This window comes from Octopus bimaculoides, chromosome 16 (assembly GCF_046866305.1).
Source record: "Octopus bimaculoides isolate indiv1 chromosome 16, ASM4686630v1, whole genome shotgun sequence".
NCBI lineage: Eukaryota > Metazoa > Mollusca > Cephalopoda > Octopoda > Octopodidae > Octopus > Octopus bimaculoides.
This window is the reverse complement of record NC_142943.1, coordinates 8,316,015-8,335,735: the sequence shown is the minus strand read 5'-3', so window position 1 is coordinate 8,335,735 and position 19,721 is coordinate 8,316,015. Positions and strand designations below refer to the sequence as shown.

At 36.0% G+C, this 19,721-nt stretch overlaps 1 protein-coding gene across 3 annotated transcripts in view; it reads right to left on the bottom strand.

The window, feature by feature from the left end:
• LOC106881492 (uncharacterized) overlaps positions 1-19,344 on the bottom strand; it is a 79,965-nt gene extending 60,621 nt beyond the window's left edge. The window contains exon 1 of one of the 3 annotated variants that reach the window (XM_014931895.3): positions 17,743-19,344. The gene's annotated coding sequence lies outside the window, so the exon portion shown is untranslated. Of the gene's footprint in view, positions 1-12,737; positions 13,028-17,742 lie in introns of those variants that run through there. The other 2 variants (XM_089364083.1, XM_089364084.1) reach the window with 2 other exon arrangements.
• Positions 19,345-19,721: the final 377 nt, after the last annotated feature.

The window sequence follows — 19,721 nt, the reverse complement described above, 5'->3', positions numbered from 1 at the left end:
CCACTCTTTACATCATCCCATATGCAAACCACCGTTGGTAACTTTCACTTCACAAGCAAGTATGCCAGTCAAAGTTTAACTCGGCGGAATCTGAACTCAGAATATAAGGACAGAAAAAATGCCTCAAATCTGTTTATCAGGCGATTAACTGTTTTGCCAGCTGGCAGCCTTCTTCACACTTAAAATAATTCTTTTTTAACAAATATCTTGATATTCTTCTGCTTCTTTCAGTACGAAGTTGCGCAAGCAGACATATTTACAGACTTCCAGAACATTGAACGACTGCAGAAGGAAAGTACGAATAAAAGTGAGAGAAAAAAAGATGTGAGATTGGAAAGATTGATCCGTATATAAGCAGAAAAATAATAACCAATAAAATGCAATATTTATATAAACCTATTTTCAGCTATATATATATATATATAGATAGATAAATAGATAGATAGATAGATAGATAAATAGATAGATAGATAGATAGATAGATAGATAGATAGATAGATAGATAGATAGATAAATAGATAGATAGATAGATAGATAGATAAATAGATAGATAGATAGATAGATAGATAGATAGATAGATAGAAGTATGTGGGCCTACATTCAATCGAGATTTATATTGATTTTTGTAGGGTCTGCGTATTGCTTGATTGAGGATAAGTAGGCTTCACACACACACACACACATACGTGTATTTATACGAATGTGTGTGTGTGTGCGAATGAACATATTACTGTGTGATTGTTGGTATGAACAAAGCTTTTTAACATACTTAGTAAAGCACTCAATACTTAAGAAGATACAGTTAAATGTGTTTGTTTATTAATGATTAGCTGACAGAGATAAGACTACGAAAGTACAAACAGCCGTCACTCATGAGCGAGTGTAGCTTGCTAACGTGTTCCATTCTTCACCAATTGATTTAGGAGCTTGTGGAGTCGCGACTAATCATAGATACATACGTCACCCAGCAGAGGGAGAGATGTCTCTACAGGACTTTAGGATCATGAACGATATCCTTCTCACTAGGCCACGTGATTCGTTTTAAATAGTTATTCGAATAAATTTAAATGATTATGTTTAATCGCGTTCTCTTTACACATCTATTATTTATAATTCTGATTTATAATTCTGTTTTCAGCATTTTGCCATTTCAGCATTTTGCCATTTAAAATACACATACTTACACACGAATACATACACACACATAAATCTATACCCACTTACATACAAACATACATACATACATATACATACATGCGCCAAAGCAACATACCTTCAGAATGACGTATTATCACACATGTGGATTACCAGATCACATTTTAATTACGTTTCCGGGATTGCAATTCCGTCTGATCCCGTGAATTAGGATTGCAATCTGTCTCTTTAGGCAGATAGCAGGGTTTTTGAATATTGCCAGCAACAAACTGTTTATTGCTTTCTTCAGCCTACTTCGATATTGCGATCAAATGTATATTCTTTTATTCTTTTACTTGTTTCCGTCATTTGACTGCGGTCATGCTGGAGTACCGCTTTTAGTCGAACAAATCGATCCCAGCACTTATTGGAAGCCTAGTACTTATTCTATTGGTCTCCTTTGCCAAACTGCTAAGTTACGGGTACGCACCATCATCGGATATATTATTATTATTATTATTATTATTATTATTATTATTATTCAGGTTACTGCCTGGAATCGAACTCGGAATCTTGGGGTTAGTAGCCCGCGCTCTATCTATCTATCTGTCTGTCTGTCTGTCTGTTCAGCTATGCACACACACACACACACACACACATACACACACATATATATATAAATATATATATATACATATATATATATATATATATATATATATATATATATATATATATATATATATATATATATATATATGTATGTATGTATGTATGTATATATATATATATATATATATATATATATATATGTATATATATATATATATATATATATATATATATATATATATATATATATATATATATATATACTATATACATGTATGCATATTTATATACGTATATAAACGCATATAGACACAAACACACGCACGCGCGAACGCACCAACATATTCGTCTCTCGTGCAGGAAGGCGTGCACGCCTTTTTATCTATCAAATATTTTCTATCTGGCAAATATTCCATATTCCATTTAATCTTCACACTCTGCAGCTGCACTCACACAAACAAACAAAAAAAAACCTCTAACCCCCCCCCCCCCCCATCCTATGATATAACCATAATTGGTAATATCTATCCTGCTAGTCCCAAATGAAACTTTTCGTACATAATCAAATTTTCGAAGCGAATCTAAAAATGAACCAATTTTATTGGGAGCTGAGCGCCTGCAATCCACCCCGTTTATAATTCTAACGCTCTTCTATCGATATAAGATCATGTGGGGGCGTTTGTGTGTGTGTGTGTGTGTGTATGTGTGTGTGTGTGTGTGTGTGCGTGCGTGCGCGCGCGCGTGTGTTTGGTATGTGTGTTGTATTTGAATATGTGTGCTCTATGTGAATGTGTATAGCACTCCGATGTTGCTGTTATTTAATATCATATCGGTTTCCAAGGCAACAAGGCAGCGAATCCTATTGTAGCAAACTGGGAGGAGAGGATGGGGAGAAGGTGCAGGAGAGTTGGAGAAGGCCTACTGCAAGAATGAGAAGAGAACGGGTACTCTGAAGGTGGTTTATGATACCCTGAGTATTATATCAGAATGAGCAGAAAAAAAGAGACATCGAGTAAGATAGAGGTTTCTGAGAAAGTATCTAGAGGATTCGCGTGAAGGTGTGTGGCTTAGTGGTTAGGGTATTCAGTTTACAATCGTAAGGGTGTGAGTTCGATTCCCAGCAATGCAATGTGTCCTAGAGCAACACGCTTTATTTCACGTCCAATCAGTTGGCAAATCTGAGTTGTACCTGTATACCAAAGGGCTAATCTTGTTACATTCTGTGTCATGCTGAATCTCCTTGCGAACTACGTATCTGTGGAGTGCTCAGCCACTTGCACGTTAATTTCAAGAGCAAGCTATTCCGTTGATCGGATCAACTGGAACCCTTCCCGTTGTAACTGACGGAGTGTCAGTCAGACGGCTCTGGCTAATCCGATTCTAGTGACAGACATCACTTGTTTCTTTTATTACGATTATGCTTTGGAAGGAAGAGTTTTATAAAAATAGCGAAAGAGATAAATATGGTGGTTGTGGCAATAGTGAGTAGGAATGTAGATTTGATGTAATAACAGAGATGATTTAGTGAAAATGGGAAGAAATCAGAAGAGTTATAGAAATGATATGTAATAAATCGATGTTAATTATCTGTTTTGGTACAATGCTACCAATTGGTTAAGGTCATTGCTTTTTTTGATTTCACAGGGAAACGGACGATTTGCTTTAAGGCTTTAAATAGGAATATTCAGGTGTGAAGTCGTGGAACCAAGTAAAAACAGGTGGTCTGGGGATATGGATATGCTAGCTAGATATTTAATTAAAGCAAGGAGAAATAGAACTTGATTTAGAAAAATAGGGGTTTGTTTGATAGCTCGATATAAATATGTGTGGTTTAATGGTTATCTTTTATCTGTTTCAACCAAAGGGTGGGGCCATACTGCAGCATCACCTCTCAGTGTGATTGGGTTTCTTTTCTGTACTGTTTTTGGTGACCAGTTGGACAGAGCTGCCCTTCTTTTTGCCTCCTGCCGCGATGTGGGTTTATTTCATATTTCTGATAAAAAAGTTTCCAGACGCTCTTTCAAGACCTCCGCATCTACGACTCGCAAATCTCTGAGGTTGTTTGGCAGAATATTGAATAGGTGTGGACCCCTGAAATTCAAGCCGTTACAATACCGGGCCCTTATTCGAGATCGAAACGACAGGATCTTTGATACTATACAGTACCATCTAGTTCAGTGGTTGGTTTGGTATAGCTTTCAATTCCAAAGTTTGGAGTTAGTCCTTATCACTGCATATATTTGAAGCCTTCTCTCTAGTGATTAGAGCTTCAGTTTCTTTAGCTCCTTCAGCTCATCTGTTTCACCGGGTCAATCTGCTGTGTCTAGTGCGCTGGTTACCTCTAGTTCTGCTACTAATTTGACGCTCTGCGGTGACCACACTTGAGAATGGTAATCCAGACGAATGAGAACGAAATGTCTTTATAAGTGTAGCATGGTATCCTGTTTTTAATTTTGAATGATTGTGTACAAGTCCAAAATTTTTATTGGTATAGTTGAAGTGGTGACATTTTGTGATGAGTTCAGATTTAGTGTTCACGCTACACAATTGTGTTTTCTTTTTTCCATTTAAAATATTCATCTTTTCCTATTGACAATGGTTGCATATGTTTATGCCATTTATGTTAAACCTACTTCGCTCGAGGATCTTCTACGTGCTGTCAACATTGGTGATATGTTCTTTTAAAGGCCATATGTAGTTCGAAAATGTCGTGGTGGTATCCTTTTTTACATTTCAAATAGATGAAGTAAAGCTGTGGCTGTTTGCTTGAATTTGCCTTCTGCCATTTTTTACTTTTTCACAATTCGTTGGATTTGAACATATGACTTGATGCATTCGCGTTTCTGGATGTGCAACATTTCTCATGTGATGTCGTTTTTTGCGTAATGACGCCCCTTTTTGTTAGGATTGCGCTGTAACTGTCATTTAAACATTATCCATTAAAGAGATCCCGGTAGTGGTGTGCGCGTGCGTGTAAGTGTGTGAGTGTGTGTGTGTGTGTGTGTGTGTGTGTGTCTGTGTGTGTGTGTGTTTGTGTGTGTGTGTTAATATGTGCACTGAGCATTTTACACACACTCAAGGATTGGACATGTTGTCAATAAACAGATAAACCGACTTATAGGCAAATACCTAGATCGATCGATAGACAGATAGGTCGGTTGATAAATAGGAAGAGAAATAGATCGCTAGATAAATAGATAGATAGATAGATAGATAGATAGATAGATAGATAGATAGATAGATAGATAGATAGATAGATAGATAGACAGACAAACAGACAGACAGACAGACAGACAGACAGACAGATAGATAGATAGATAGATAGATAGATAGATAGATAGATAGATAGATAGATAGATAGATAAACATATATATATATATATATATATATATATATATATATATATATATATATATATATATGTATGTATGTATATAGATAGATAAATAGATATATATACGTATATAGATAGATAGATTGAAAAATCAATAGATAGATAGATAGATAGATAGATAGATAAAAGCATGAAGTCAGATGTATATATTTATATATAAAATATTACTTTGGCGTCAATGCAGCAATTGCTACAGTTACTTAACTGTTGCGCACAAATCTCTAGGTAAATACAAAATCACTTCATGACAATAAAGGAAAAAAATCATTGAAGCAGACGACATCTGGAGAACTAAATAAAAAAAGTTTTGTAAAATGAAGGAAAAAAAACCCCGCTGTTATTGAAAGCTAAGCAGCGTAGTGATTTTATAGGGTTACTCGAGATACTTTTTGTTCAACAGAACTGTAAATTCAACATCGAATATGTAAAAATCTCATGTCACTTTTACGAAGCTGCGGCTAATTGCTTTTTGAGTAAAAAAAAAAAAGAAAAGTTGTATGAAAACGTAGAGGATAGTATGAACGGAAAAAAAGGAAGGAGAGAAAGAGAGTTTTAAGGAGAGATGGAACGTGAGCTGAATCGATAGACTGGGAGACAGTTTTGGATGAAAAGAGGTAGAACAGCAGAGAGAAGGAAAGAGAAGAAAGAAGAAAAAAAGAGTGAGAATATGAAAAGATGTGTGTGAAGTGGATGTGTGAGTGGTTGGGGGAGAAAGGAAGAGATGGAAATAGGAAGAAAGGGTCACGGTGTAAAAAGGAAGATAGATAAAAAGGGGGAAAAAACAGAGAACGTAGAAATAGAGAAATAAAGAGAAACCGAACAGCAGAAGTGAAACAGAAATAGAGTCAGAGTAAGCGGTGAGTGATGTAAAAATTACCACAGAGAGCGAGATAATAGGGGTTGTTGAAGAAGAAGAAGAAGAAGAAGAAGAAGAAGAAGAAGAAGAAGAAGAAGAAGAAGACGGTGAAGGAAAAGAAGAAGAAGAAGAAGAAGAAGAAGAAGAAGAAGAAGAAGAAGAAGAAGAAGACGGTAAAGGAAAAGAAGAAGAAGAAGAAGAAGAAGAAGAAGAAGAAGAAGAAGAAGAAGAAGACGGTGAAGGAAAAGAAGAAGAAAATCAAAACGAAAAAGGTGAAGAAGAAGAAGGAAACTGATGATAATGATGATGATGATAATAAGGAGGATTAGGTGAACGAAGAAGAGCAGTAGAATAGAAGAAGCGATGTAAAAGAAGAGAAAGACAATACAAAAATACGAGGGGAAGAAGATCAAATGATAGATAGATAAATAGGCAGAGAGACACGCAGGCAGACAAACAGACAGGCAGATAAAGAAAGAGTTAGAGATAGATAAACTAACATAAACAATGAAAGGCAGAGTAAGAGAGACAAAATGACTAGTAGATAGCGCAACAGACAGAGAGAACGATAGACGCAGCAACAAGAGAATGAAAGATCAAGGCACCGAGAGAAAGAAAGAATAAAGATAAATAGCAAAATAGAGAGACAAAATGAATAGAAGACAGAATGATAGACGGAGAGAAAGAACTTTGGAAATATGAATATTTTTCTTTAAAAAACTTGACGTAAAGATAGACAGAAGAATGAAGTTGAAAAAGGATAAAACGGTTTTGAAATGGATTTGGTATACAATGAGAATGAAAGTCGTAAGCATGGCTGTGTGATTAAGAACGAAGATGGTCCACCAGCTTCAGGGTTTTCGGTTCGGTCCCACTGCGCGCTACCTTAAGCAAATATCTTATAATACAGTCCCGGACCAATTAATGGCTTTGGCAAAAGTGGAAACTGTGCGGAATCCCATCGTATATACACTAGGTACAGGAAACTTATATGCATACCATTCCTCCACTTCACTCTGCATTTCATATCTTCTCTATAATGATTATTAAACATTTTCTCGCACCGTCTCTGATGAAGGGATATATATAAAATATCCCCGAAACAGCTGTAAGACTGTTTCATAGCTTTGGATTTTTTTAGCTCATTCTATTAATTATATATATATATATATATATATATATATATATATAGTGTAGTATATTGCCACTTAAGTGTGGCTGACCCCTAGGGGTGGATGTTACTGTTGCTTTTAGCCCCAGGAGGACATCTCCTCCAGCTGGCTTATCGACACACGACTGTGTCCTGTTTGCCAAGGGAGTTATCCCTCTCACCTCGACCAGCAGCACGAACGTATCCGGATTTCAGGGTTATTTCCCTTCGTCGGCGTTCGACAGCTGATGAACGCCGACGAAGGGAAATAACCCTGAAATCCGGATACGTTCGTGCTGCTGGTCGAGGTGAGAGGGATAACTCCCTTGGCAAACAGGACACAGTCGTGTGTCGATAAGCCAGCTGGAGGAGATGTCCTCCTGGGGCTAAAAGCAACAGTAACATCCACCCCTAGGGGTCAGCCACACTTAAGTGGCAATATACTACACTTTATCGTGCAGTTACTGTTAATACTTCATATAGAGAATTAACATTGCTTATATATATATATATATATATATATATATGCCAAATGAAAGATGGAAGATGCAATATACGAGAATTTATTATTCACGGCAACTGTTTCGACACATCTAGCATCGATCCCTCATGGGTGGGACACTCAACGACTGGTTCAGCAGATGTATCTTATCGGGTGATAGATAAATACAACTCGTTAAAATGACTCTTCCACAATGTAACTTTCCGCTTTGTAGAGAGAGAAGCAGCTAGACGGGTGAAAATCTTCATTATATAGAAAGTCAAAAATAAAATCACAGATGGCAAAAAAGAGAAACGAACACGCAATCCAGCGAGAAAAATATTACACACACACACACACACACACACACACACACACACACACACACACACACACACACACACACACACACACACACACACACACACACACATGACAGAAGTAAATAGATACCCTTATAATAGTTCAAATAAAATATTTCAATCTGAAATTATACTTTGAAAATATTTATTTATTTTTATTTTTTTAGTATATATGCTTTTTGCATTTTTCAATGCAAGAACTCTATTAGACACGCGAATCAGATGGCGAATATTTTCTTGGGGTGAAGTAATCTCAAAAGATCTGTCTTTCAGGATGCTTTTTCGTTTTTTTATTTTTTTTACGAAGTTTCTGTCCATTATGCCACAGAGTTATTCAATGGGATTCATATCTGGTAGCTAGCTTGACCATGGAAGCTTTTTAATGCCGTTCTCTTCCAAACATTCTTGGGTCTTTCTAGTCGTGTGACAAGGAGCCCCATCTTCCATAAATAAAGTGTCTTCTTTAATCATTCCACCACTGGAAAAGATTGGAAGGAGTCATTACTGGAATATATGACACATATTTATTTGAGTTTGTTTCCCTCACACTCCACTAGCTCTGATCGACCATTGCTCCAAACTGTTCCCTAGACCATCACAGAATAGCGAATGAGTCTTTAAAAAAAAAGAAAAAGAAAAGGGCGGAGGTCATCAGGTGTGCAGTTGGCGAAATGCAGGAAGCATGGGAGTTTTGAAGGATGCAGTGTCGAGACAGCTAACAACAGATGCGGGTAGTTTATTCCATGCTTCAGCAATTCTGAGCGAAAAAAAATCTATGTGTATATGTATATATATATGAATTTGTACAAGTATAAGTCTTTGTGTTTGGCTGGGTTTTAGTTTGTTTACGTACTCGTAACTTTGCAAATCGGCAAAATAAAAAAAAGAAGTCCGATAGAATAATTACCAAACTTAAAATATTTGTACTGGGGTTGAAGCAAGTGAAAGAAGATAATAGTAAAGGATAAAGCAAAATGTTAAAGTGTAATTTTTAAAAAAAATGAGAAGCGAGAAAGAAAATGAAAGGGAGCAGACGATAGGGCAACGTAAAAAGAATAAATAGGAAAAGAGAAAACGAAAAAGAAATGAAAAGTGAGGGCGAAGGTGGAATATTTAATTAGAATGGATACTAAGGAAGGAATGATTGAATATGTGAATAATTGGCAAGAAAAGAAGAATATAAGAATAAGATGAGAGGGAGATTATGTGTGTGTATGTGTGAGGTGCGTGTGTGTCTGAGAGGGTGAGTCATTGTAAGTGTATGCGCGTATTTGGAAAAGTGTAACATTATATGTGTTTGTGTTTAAGAAAGGATGGGTGTATGTGTATGTATGTATGATAGAGGAAGAGAAAGAACAAAACAGAAGTAGAGAGAAAGACGGAGAGAGTGAGGGAGTGAGAGAGAGAGAGAGAGAATTATTGATGAGTTAAACTGTTCGAAAAAGATTATAAGTGTGATTCAGATGAGAGAAGTAAAGAGATAAGATAAGATAAGATAGATGGATAGATGGATAGATAGATAAACAGACAGTAAGATGGACATACTGAGAGATAAATAGATGGATAGATGAATGTTTAGATATACAGACAGATCGAGAGACACATCCATATATAAATAGATAGATAGATAGAGAGAGAGGGAGAGAGAGAGAGAGAGAGAGAGAGAGAGAGAGAGAGAGAGAGAGAGACAGACAGACAGATAGACAGACAGACAGACAGAGAGGCAACCAGAGAAGCAGACAGTCTAACAGACGGATAAATAGTCGGGTAGATTGGTTTGTAGATTGGTCGATAGGTAATTCGGTAGTTAGGTTGGCAGGTAGATAGATTTGTAGGAAGTCGGGTACTTAACTTGGGAGATAGACCGGTATGTATGTGTGGATGTATGTATGTATGTATGTATGTATGTATGTAGGTAGGTAGGTAGGTAGGCATGTGTGTACTTTGGGGTGGGGGAGGGGGAGTTGTTAGAAGACTTTACAATAGATGGGATGTAAGTAGTACGGGTGGCTGGTAAGTAGGAAAGCAGAAAGTTACAGACAACACACGAAGTCCCATTGGATAAACATTGTAAACAGATGATCACGTGGTTGTACATATGTCAGCATCAGTCATGTTGGCTTTGCTATTGTTAACGGCTGCAGTGCACACACACACTCATACATACACATACATACACATACACATACATACACATACACATACATACACACACACGCATACATACACATATACATACATACACACATAATACATACATACATACATACATAATTGCATATATATACATATATACATGCATATTTGAATAGATGCGTACATACGTATGTACGGACACTCAAACATACATATATGCATGTATATACATGCGTATATATAAGTACACATTAATATGCATTAATAAATGCATATTCTTAGCGGTATTTCGTCTGCCGTTACGTTCTGAGTTCAAATGCCGCCGAGGTCGACTTTGCCTTTCATCCTTTCGGGGTCAATAAATTAAGTACCAGTTACGCACTGGGGTCGATGTAATCGACTTAATCCGTTCGTCTGTTCTTGTTTGTTCTCTCTATGTTTAGCCCCATTGTGGGCAATAACGAAATAGGTATTTCCTCTGCCGTTCTAAGTTCAAATTACGCCGAGGTCGAACTTGCCTTTCATCCTTTCGGGGTCGATTAAGGCACTCCAGTCGTAACCATCTCGTCGTATCTTCAAGCGAATAACGTTATGCACAACATCCTTCGTTTCTTCTTCTTCTTCTTATTATTATTATTATTATTAGCAATATTTGATTGCTACTTCTAGCAGGCAAGGTATATCGACTCGTTAAAGCCCTCTCTCGATGGCACGTGACAATGTTGTTTATAAACAAAAATAGAATAGTCGTAGTCGTAGTGGTGACGACAGCGGTTACAATACTGCTGATTCCCCTCCTCCTCTTCCTTCTTCTCATTCTCCTTCTTTTTCTTTTTATTCATCAGTATCTTCTGCCTCCACCATCTTATCTTCCTAAATCGTCCTTATATTCTTCATTACCATCAATGCCTTTACTATCAGTTTCATCATCATCATCATCATCACCACCTAACTACCTAACGCCCCCACCACCAATCACCATCACGATCATCATCAACACCACAGCCAACACCATCACCACCGCCGTCATCATGAGGATCATTATCATTAATTTTGTTATCAATAACTTTCCTTTCCCTATACTATCGTATCTGCTTTGTTTACATTTCCCTGGAATTGAACCCCGATCAACAGATGATACAATGGTGGTACTCTTCAATAGTTTCACCTACACGATTACTTATATTTACTTGAATTTATATGGACTGTTCATAGCAGCTGTATAATTCTGAGTTTGTGAGGAGGGTAGGTCAGTATCTGGGCAGTCTTTTATTGTTTTTGGAAGGATGAAAGGCAAAGTCGACCTTGGCGGAATTTGAACTCAGTACGTAAAGACCGGTGCTGCCCACTGCGCGGACGATTCTGCCAGCTCCACGCCTTACATAAAAAAATAATGGTTTCGAATTTTGGCTCCAGGCCAGCAATTTCGGGGGCGGTATGAAGTAGATAACATGGAATCCAATACTCGACTGGTGCTTATTTCATTGACCCCGAAAAGATGAAAAGCAAAGCTGACCTCGGCGGAATTTGAACTTAAAACGTAAAGGAAGAAGAAATACCATTAACCATTTTTTTTTCCGGCAAGTTACCAATTCTGATAATTCGCCGTCTTACACAAAAGAATATTGATAAGAAAACACAAATTTCTGGGGGACCAGTTGGCCAATCAAAATCACCACTTCCTTCACACACACACACACACACACACACACACACACACAACTTGGAGGCTCCTCAGTCTAACACATCGACTCTTGTACATATCTATTTTCTTAAGAGTGGTTCTTATTCTATCGGTGTACTATTGCCGAGCCGCTAAGTAGACAAACAAAGACCAGTTGTCGAGCAGTGAGGGGGAAGGCGCTACATATTCAAATAAGCGCGCATGCACACCCTCACGCACGCATACGCAAGGCTTTGGTCGACCCGAAGCTATAGTAGAAAACACTTACCGAAGGTGTCACGCAGTGGGATTGAACCCAGAAACATGTAGGTAGAAAGCAATCCAGCCATGTCGTACTTACATATAATGCCTGAATAATAATTGACTCGGACACTGGCACCCGGCTTGGGGTAAGTTTGTATTGGTACTCGACTGGTACTTCATTTTGATGACTCGGAAACGGTGAAAGGCGCTGCCGGCTGTGTGGTAAGAAGTTTGCTTCCCAACCACATAGTTCCGGGTTCAGTCCAATTGCCTGACACCTTGGACAAATGAGTGGAGTTGAGTAGACGGAAACTGAAAGAAGCCCGTCGGCTGTATATATATATATATATAGTTGAAATTTACAGAAAAACAAAAGACGAAGACAGGTGTATAAACAGCAAGCAGGTGTATTAATAATAATAATAATAATAATAATAATAATAATAATAATAATAATAATAATAATAATGATAATAACAACATCGAAAAATACTTTAGGAATGAGAACCCAGGTTCAAAATTTCCCCAAGACACCTGATGAAGGCTGGAGGGTATATCAGCCGAAACGTTGTGTTAACAACCATCAAGATAAGGACAAATAACCGTCAATTGTAAATAGTGTAAATAATGTAAATAATGTACAAGCAAAGGAATAAAAGAATAAAAGAATATATAGATATATACATCTGTGATGGTGGAAGTGGTGATGTTAATACACCAACCATAGATCTCTCTTCGATCACTTCAGCTGATTTATAGCACACCTCACCATCTCCCACGGACAAACTACATCCTTACACAGCTGCCGGCAACGGGTTACGGGCGCTTAGAACGAAAACGATGCGCGTTTAAGGCTTCAATCTAACATTTCTGCAAAGCAATGTTTCTTTGTTCCGTATAGCGATTCTTCGGTGTTTCTGCTGACTATCGACCATTGGTGTGACTGGCCACATGCCAAGCACCCAATCGGAGCAGCTGATATCGGGATAATTTATATCACGTGCAATTCCACTCCACTGACATACAAGCATTACTCATGCAAACGCACACACGCACACACACACACACACACACATACACACACACAATCATGCACATGTGCAAACTAGCACACATGTATACGTATGCGTGTATACAGACATATATACATGAATACATACATATATGTATATATATATATATATATATATATATATATATATATATATATATATATATATATGCATGTGTATATGCATGTGTGTATGTATGTATACACACTTGAATGTACAGCTAAAAATACATTCCTACACATGCAAACACACACACGGACATGCTCACATGTACACATACACAAATTCATATATACATATATTCATATATTCATACATACATGCATGTATGTATGTGTGTGAGTCTACACACACACAAACATACACACACACACAACACATATATATATATAACCTTTAAAAATATTTTAGCTTCAAAGCTGCGGTCATATTGGAGCACCACCGTTGACTGTGCTACAGCATTATTTGAAACCTCCTCTGACATGTGGCATTTGGTCAATGAGGGGGTTTGATGCCGCTGCCCTCGTCTGTGTTTCCTGCAGTGAGGTAGGGGTCGCCTGGAACCCTTGACAGGAACAGATCCAACATCCAATACCAAAATACGCCCACATACATATGTACACCTACTATCAACAACTGAGTTATATATGTATACGTTACATTATGCGTTACAAACACACTCACACACAAGCACACACACACACACATAAGTACACACTCACGCGCTCATACACATACACACACGTGCACGCACACATTCACACTTGACACACGCACAGGCAGATACAAATCAGAACATCCAACATAGACACAGCGATAGATAAGCCAAAGTATAAGAAGTGCATATATATATACATACATACATACACACACACATACACACACACACACACACACACACACACACACACACACACACACACACACACACACACATATATATATATATATATATATATATATATATATACATGGATATATATATATATATATATATATATATATATATATATATATATATATATATATATATATATATATATATATATATATATATATATATATATATTTATGTATATATATATATACATATATATGAACACACACACATGCAGGCTCAGATGTACACATATATATTTCCTGTGCGTGGGCAAAGAGGAAGTATAACAACAACGCTCTATCAGGTGTATATACACCGCCTGTTTGTTTGTATTTACATCATGATAAAAACATATGGACCAGTTTGTTTACAATACAGCCTAATTGTATGATGTCAGATGGCATATATCACTGTTGTTATTGGCCTGTTATTGCCGTAATTGTTGTTCTTATATTCTTGTTGTACCGCTTTTATGATTAAATTTCTCCTTTGGTCTTGCCGTGCTTGTTATAATGTTGTTATACTTGTGTTATTATCATGCGCATTATTACTGATATAGTTGTTGCTGTATCGCCGACGATTTTATGCTGTTGTTGTTATTAGCATGTTTTTACTATTGCAGCTGTTTTTGCTGTAAATGTTGTTCTTGTTGGTTTGATTGTCGTTAGCATTATATTAATCATAATCTCTTTTTTTTTTGGCGCTGTTACTGTTAGTCTTGCTGTTCTTGTTCTTATTGTTGTCCTAGCGTTTGTTGTTTTGGTGTTGTTATACTTGTTGCTGCTTGATTCAGGGGGATACATCATACGATATATCCATATTTTAAAACGAAAGCTTACTGTTGAAAAACTATTGGTTTGGTTCGGTCTCCTGAAAGTGCTGCGCATATATATATATATATATATATATACACACACACACGCACACACACACACACACACATATATATATATATATATATATATATATATATATATATGTATGTATATATGTATACATATATATATATATGTATATATATATATATATATATATATATATATATATATATATATATATATATATATATATATATATATATATATATATATATATATATATATATATATATATACATATATGTATATATATATATATATATATATATATATATATATATATATATATATATATAGCTAAAGGAATAAAATTAATCAAAGGACATACGAAGTATGTCTACGTGTTGGAAATAACAGTCAAAACTGTTTTTAAATCGCCAAAATACATTCATAATAACTACAGAAATCAACCGTCTCCGGGCAAAAGGGTTAAGACAAACTTTCAACATACATTCCAGAAGATAGACATACTTAGTATGTTCTTTGATTAGTTTCAATCCCTCAGCTATTTAATGCTTTTAAGGCCTGCAATCGCGTAAATTACTGATTCTGTTATTATCATTTTTAATTGTTACACTAGATAATAATAGAATCAATAATATCTTCGCAAATATTTTCTCCTGAATTATTTGCTCCATATATACATACATACATACATATATATATATATATCGAAAGTGTTTTGGTGAAACTTGAAAACTTCACAAACTATTTCAGTGTTTCACATAACCGATCATCAAATATACTAAATATACATATATATATATATATATATATATATATATATATATATATATATATATATATATATATATATATATATATATATATATATATATATATATATTCATATATGCATACACACATACATATATGCGTACATATAAAAACACACATATGCATATATATATGTATATATATATATATATATATATATATATATATATATATATATATATATATATATATATATATATATATATATATATATATATATATATATATATATATATATATATATATATATATATATATATACATATACATATATATATATATATACACACACGCGTAATTATACATACTCGCATACGTACATTGACAGATATACCTCCAAGCATGCATCAATACATCTATGCACTCATGCATACATATATGTATTGATATGTATTGATAAAATTCTTGCCGAAGGTGCCCCGCAGTGGCAAGTGTCTTCTGCTATAGCCTTGGGCTAACCAAAGCCTTCTAAATAGATTTGCTACATGGAAACTGAAAGAAGCCCGTCGTGTATATGTATATATATATATATATATATATATATATATATATATATATATATATATGCGTTTGTGTTTGTATGCATCTGTGTGTCTGTGTTTATCCCTGCACCATCTCTTGACAGCCGACGTTGGTGTGTTTACATCCCCGTTACTTAGCACAGAATAAGTACTAGGCTTACAAAGAATAAGTCCTGGAGTCGATTTGTTCGACTGGAGGTGGTCCTTCAGCATGGCCGCATTCATAATTGCATGTATTTATGTATGTATGTATGTATGTATGTATATATATATATATGTTATACACATCGATGGATAATTAGATGTAAAGGTATATATACATACATACATACATACATACATACATACCTACAAGGACGGGTGGATCTCGGACAGAAGTCTCGAATACAAATTTTTAGGTGTTCGATCAACTGAAATACCAGACTTATTGGCATATAAATGGCTGAGTACACTGCAGACATGTGGACACGTCACGTACTCCAGAGGCAGAATCTGCTTTAAACTGCGTGGTAAGTGTGTACCTTTTGAATTACAGATAAAATCCATCCTACAGGCTTCAATACAGTTTTCGTCAACCGAATTTCTCTGATAAGCCATACCGCAGCCGGAGTCTATAGAAAACAACACTTTTCTAAGACGCCCGGCTGCAGAATCGAAACTGAGTAGTTATGATTCAAGAAGGAAGATACTGAAAAATTCAGCCACTCTGCACTTACACACACGCACACAAACTCACTCACACTTACACTCACACTCGAGCGCGAACACACACACACACATACTTACGTGGTGTGTGTGTGTGTGTGTGTATGTGTGTGTGTGTGTGTGTCTGTAAATATGTACCTGTGATTGTATGTGTGTACGTATATATATACATACGTATATATATATATATATATATATATATATATATATATATATATATATATATATATATATATATATATATGTATATATGCATATATATAAACTAAGTGGTATTAAAAAACGCGACGTTCGATCCATTCCAAAAATTTCCTATTCTCGTTTCCCGCCGTCGAAAACGAAAGAGAAATTGAAAGTATATATATGCGTTTGGGCGCGTGTCTGTGTTTGTAACAATGAGCTCGTACGCTCGTGTATGCTTGTAGTTATCTATATCTGTATTTGTGTCTAGATATATGTGTGTATATATATAGATACATACGCATATATATATGTATATATATGTGTGTGTGTATATGTTTGTATATATATATATATATATATATATATATATGTAGAGAGAGAGAGAGAGATACACGCACAGAGAGAAAAAAATAGATGTATGTAGATAGATATATGTATACATATATATGTGTGCGTATATAATATATATATATATGTAGATATACACGCACAGAGAGAAAAAAGATAGATAGATAGATAGATAGATAGATAGATAGATAGATAGATAGATAGATAGATAGATAGGTGTACGTGAAATAGAATGAAAGAATTGACGCTTTTGTTTCCATTAGGAATCTTTATGCTTGTCAAAATATATTCAATACAAATTTTGATATTATGGTATTATTGCAAACTGGAAGGATTATTACTTACCCTGCTGTTTTACCGGTGTTAATCCTGGCACTTTGATGTTTATATTGGATGTTTATGTACAAAGAGGAAGAGACAGAGTGAAGGTGAGAGATGGAGAGAGAGAGAGAGAGAGAGAGAGAGAGTAAATGTGAGAGTGTGAGGAAGTGAGAGAGTCGATGAGGGTGTGAGAGAGTGAACGAATGAGTGATTGAAAGATACGGGATGGACTTGATGCGGGATACTTAAGTTGCCGAGCGATCGAGAGGGAGTAAACCCGGATAAGAATGAGAAAATAATGAAGGAATAAGTAAAATTGAAAAGGAAATAAAATATGGTAAATAAGGAAATTAAGTAACCAACGTGGGATGATGGGAGTGAGGGAAGATGCTGAAAACGATAAAAGATCGGAGATTGTATTGAAGTTGAAAAAAGGAGACAAAGACAAAAGAAGAGCAGTGGAGGAGGAGACGAAAGATGAGCAACAGCAAAGAACAGCCACAGCAACAACAAGGATCTTGGGAATAAGTAGAAGGAAGAAATTAAAACATTAAGAACGATAAGAGAAGAACGCAAATGACAAAAAAAAAATTAAGAAGGAAATTAAGGAAGTGTGAAAGAAGTTGTTTAAAGAACTCTATAGAGTTCGCTGGGATTTTGAAAGTTACAATAACGACAACAGCAACAACGAGAACAATAATTGGGGGAATAATGGTAATTAATAAAGGGTAAATAATTAAATAAGATTAAAAAAAAAATTTTAAAAAACAAAGGAAATCGTTCAAAAATGCACGAAAGAAGGAAAAATTGGAATGAGTTCGCAAACAATGGCCAATAGCAGATTATAAGGAATCAGGAAAATGACAAAAACTTGCAGTAAAAAACAGTTCTTTCTCTCCTTCTTTTCCTCTTTCTCTTTCTTCTGTCTGTTTGTCTGTGTCTCTCTCTTCTCTTTTCTTTCTTTTCTGTCTCTGTTTTTTTTTTCTGTCTCTCTTTTCTATCCCACTTTGTCCTTCTATCTATCTCTCTCTCTCTCTCTCCGTTTGTCCCTCAAGTTCTCTCTCTTTTTCTGCCTGTCTCTCTCTCTTTCTCTCAACTTGTCGCTCTATCTCTCTCTCTCTCTCTCTCTCTCTCTCTCTCTCTCTCTCTCTCTCTCTTTCGTTTCCACTCTAAATGAAGCGATAAGCCTGGCGCCTTTTTTCTCAGCAATTGGAAGCGTCTGATTGATGTCACGTGGCTTTACAATACGCTCCTGCCATGCGCCGTTTAAACGAAGCTTCGATTTCGTGCAGCAAGTAAATAAGGAACACACAGAAACAAATAAACAAATAATTAATATAAACAACAGCTGCACCGCCGCCACCAGCACCAGCACCAGCACCACCACCAATAACAACAACAACAACAGCTGCAGCAGCAGTAGCAACAGCAGCAAAAATAATAATAATAACAACGTTAAATGCCGCCGGAGCTGGAGCAGCTACAGTAACTATATGTGCTACAACAGTAACAATAAGAAGAACAACAACAACAATAACAACAATAACAACAGCAGCAGCAGCAGCAGCAGCAGTGGGAGTTGCAGCAACTGAAGTAGCAACAGCAGCAACAGTTGTTGCAAAAACAGGAACAGATACAGCAGCAGTAATACGGGCAGCAGCAAAAGCAGCAGTATCAACCACAGCAACAACTGCAACAGCAGTAACAATATAAGTGCAAGAACAACAGCAGCAGAAAAGACAGCAGCAGCAGCAGAAGCAGAAGAAGAAGAAGAAGAAGAAGAAGAAGAAGAAGAAGAAGAAGAAGAAGAAGAAGAAGATGAAGGAGGAAGAGGAGGAGGAGAAGAAGAAGAAGAAGAAGAAGAAGAAGAAGAAGAAGAAGAAGAAGAAGAAGAAGAAGGAGGATGGGGAGGAGGAGGAGGAGAAGAAGAAGAAGAAGAAGAAGAAGAAGAAGAAGAAGAAAGAGAAGAAGAAGAAAGAGAAGAAGAAGAAGAAGAAGAAGAA